The sequence below is a fragment of the Urocampus carinirostris genome, chromosome 19, assembly GCF_059441175.1.
Source record: "Urocampus carinirostris isolate Australia breed hairy pipefish chromosome 19, RoL_Ucar_1.0, whole genome shotgun sequence".
Classification (NCBI taxonomy): domain Eukaryota; kingdom Metazoa; phylum Chordata; class Actinopteri; order Syngnathiformes; family Syngnathidae; genus Urocampus; species Urocampus carinirostris.
Genome location: NC_142367.1, coordinates 2033284 through 2037251, shown reverse-complemented (window position 1 = coordinate 2037251; position 3968 = coordinate 2033284).

Genomic DNA, 3968 nt, shown 5'->3' with positions numbered 1-3968 from the left:
TTGCTATGCACAATCAATTAGATCACAAAATGGACACAATGCAACAAGCAACAGCTGTTAGTGGTCTAGACATTCGGGTACAAGGCGTTCTCAGACTCTACACTTAAAAAGGACCAAACCTGGAACAGAAGATGCGGTGTCCCACAAAGCAACAGTGGAGAGCATTCATGCACACATTTCACGGTATTGCATGTCAGAGCACGGTAGCAGACAGAAAAAAAAACATACCGAGAGTAATCAACACAGCCCAGAAAATCATTGGCAATTTGTGTCATGATTACCGATGTGAATCACCTGTGCCCGCTCCTTTGGCGCCAACTGCCTCGGACTCTGATTGACTCCCTGTCCCTATTTAAACCCACTCCTATCTGTTCCCTTTTTCGACCCTGACTCCCACCTGTTTTCTGCTCTCGTCTGTTCCCCGGCTGCGACCTGTTTTCACTTCAGTAGCCTAGATGGTAGGGCGTCCGCTTTGAGACTGGGAGGTCGCTGGTTCGCGCCTCGGCCGAGTCATACCTAAGACTTCACTTCACTTCAGTAGCCTAGATGGTAGGGCGCCCGCTTTGAGACTGGGAGGTCGCTGGTTCGCGCCTCGGCCGAGTCATACCTAAGACTTATAACATTGGTAAAATGGCGGCGCCCTCTGTTGGCTGCGGCTGCATCGGCTCGCTACAACGGGTCAGGTGTATCGACATTTCGTTCTGTGTACATTGTTACAAAGAATGACAATACAAAGGAAATTATTATTATTATTATTATTATTTTTGCTCTCCTGTCCCGGCTACTGACCCGTTTTTCGTTCCCGACACCGCCATCGCTCACCACTTCCGCGATCAGAGCCACCTGCTTCCCGCGTCTAGCAATCACCAGATCGTGGGCGCAACCTTTTCTCTTTCTTCCAATAAATCTTGTGATAAACGTAACATAAGTGGGTCCTGTCTCCGTTCTGGTCTTGACAATTCTTCCTAGTCTGGAGGACATTGCCGGCCTGTGACACTGCAGCAGAGCCAAAAACATTATATCCCGGCAATCTTTTATCAGCAGCGCACTGCTAGGTGCTACAGGTCCCTTAAAACAAGGACGAACGAGACAGTGTCTTGCACAGGGCCGTCACCATCCTGAAGAATATATATCTTGCCTATTTATAGAAAAATTGGGATTTATATATTATTTATTGACAGGGAATTTTGTTCCTGCTAAATGTTATTGCACAATTTTAATCATACTTTGTTGAACTATTGTCATATTCCAGGTATTGTTCATAAAAAATGTTTGCCACGATGCCATTAGTATTTTTATTTTTTTTACCCGACTAATTTTTGACCCCACCATGAAAGAGTTTATGTACTAGTCAGTCATTATCCAAGGGTTAAGTCTTTATTATGTGTATGGATTCTAGAGTGCCATTTTAATGTAAATGGTCTGCATTTATATAACGCTTTTCAAGTCAATGAAGACCTCTCAAAGCACTTTACAATGTGCTTCACACTTTTCCCTTTTACACACTAACTGATAGCAGAATCAGGCATGCAAGGCGGCATTAGGGATTCCAAGGACACTTCTGCATGTAACACGGAGCAGCCGAGAACCGAACCTGCGACCTTCTGATCGCAAGATGAGCCCTCTACCTCCTGAGCTAATGCTGCCCTAAAAGATTCTACAGGGTGTATGTTTTGCTCGATTTGTTCAAGACATGTTATTTGTTTTGTTACTGTTGTTGGTTTGTTACTTTGTTTCTGGTTTTGTGATCAAATACCACCCTAATTTTGAGCAACTAATCTAATCGATGCACTATTTTTCAGTGCCCTCTTTTATTGTTACGATGCTCTTACACCTGAGGCCAGCCTCCAAGCACTACCTAGTAAATATTTTTCGCCTATTTATCCATCACGGTTGGCCATTGCCCTCACTTGGGCCTGCCCATTTGCTCATTGCATGATTGGCTTCCCTCTTATCTAAACTCAGTGCTTTCATTCACTCATTGTCAGTCTGTCAACGAACCTCTGCACTTGCAAGACTTGTATTTTTACTCTGTCCAGTATCCTGATCGTGTATCCAGTATCCGGTAACGATCCCGCCTGTCTCGTCCTGTCCGGTATCTTGCTCCAGTATCCAGTATCCGGTATCGATCCCGTCTGTCTTGTCCTGTCCAGTATCTTGCTCCAGTCTACAGTATCCGGTATCGATCTCCTCCTGTCCGGTATCTTGCTCCAGTATCCGGTATCGATCCCGCCTGTCTCGTCCTGTCCGGTATCTCGCTCCAGTATCCGGTATCAATCCCGTCTGTTCCGTCCTGTCCGGCATCTATCTCGTCCTGTCCAGTATCTCGCTCCGGTATCGACCCCGCCTCTCTCGTCCTGTCCGGTATCTTCCTCCAGTATCCGGTGTCTTTCTCGTCCTGTCCGGACGGTACCTTGCTCCAGTATCCAGTGTCTGTCCCGTCCTATCCGGTATCAGTCCTGTCCGGTATCTGCTCGTGTATCCTGTATCTGGTATCGATCCCGTCTGTCCTGTCTGGTTTCGATCTCGTCTGCCTCTGGCGTTTGTGTTCACGCGCATGACTCTCCCATTCCCGTGAAATAAAGCTTGTATGAAAACGTTACGCGTCTGGGTTCTGACATTATCCGAACATTCTTTTTATTTAATTTTTCTCTTTGAAGTGTTTATTACGTATTTATTGTGAACTGTCATGTCTAATCTATGCACCATTTTTCAATTCACTATTTAATAATGCACTTACATCGTAAGGCCAATCTCCAGGACTACCTAGTAAACATTTTTTGCCTATTTATTCTGACATCTTTTATATTCTTTTCGTCTTTAATACGTGTTTATACTTAAGCGCCGTGTCAAGTCTCGTTGTAAACAATGTTCACTATGTTGTTGTCAATGACAATAAAGTAACTTAATATTCCAAGTAGAAGTACATATGCTTTTGTTTAAAAAATACTTGCCAAGAAAAACACGTTTTCTGACAGCACCCTATTCTCAAAGAACAGCCTTTAAAAACCGAGGGTGGCAGAAAAATGTGATTTTCCCAAAATATTCACTTTAAAGGATCCACAAGTTATAATACTAAATGTAAAAAGTGAAAACATGATTTTGATCATGTACATATCATTTTTGTGTACTTTATTCATTTTATTTACCTTTTTTTTTCTGTATTTCTACAGCGCCTAATGTGTCAGTACCAGAACGGAAACAGGACCCAATTGCGTAGCATTTACCACAAGTTTTATTGAAGGAAAGAGGAAGGGCTGGGCCCTTGATCCGGTGTTCGCTGAACGCGGAAGCAAGTCGCTCTCGTACTCTGATTGCGATCAGATCACGGAAGTGGACCTTCCGTAGTGAGAGATGGCGGTCTCAGGGAAAAAAAACTGGTCGGTAGCCGGGACGGGGAGAGCAAGGCGTGGTCGGGGTCGGAAACGAGTCGTAAGCTAGAACGGGAGAGTAGACGTAGTGGGGGAATAAAGAGGTCGGGATCAAAACAGGTCGTAGCCGGAGACAGACAGGAGCAAAACCGGGACAAGAGGGCGTCAGGGTCAAAAGAGGCTTGCCTAGAATACACTGAGGTTCGCAGACGCACTGACAACAGGGGACTGATAGTACTGGGTTCAAATAGTGACAGGGAGCCAATCAGAACCCGCGGCGGTTGTGGCCAAATGAGCGGGCACAGGTGCATCACATCAGTAAGCATGACATAATGGCGTCTTGAAAAGTTAAATGGTAAATGGTCTGCATTTATATACTGTGGCAATTTTCAAGACACTGAAGACCTCCCTAAGCACATTACAATGTGCTTTACATTTATCCATTCACACACGCACGCGTATTGTGGCTTGACCATTCTATGCCAATTGTGTTTGTATTTGTAATATTCAATAAAAAATCGTTGGGGGGAAAAACAATCGTTTTCCTGTTCACTTTTAGGCGGAACAAAATGCATGGAGAAGCATTCAGCAGTCGGA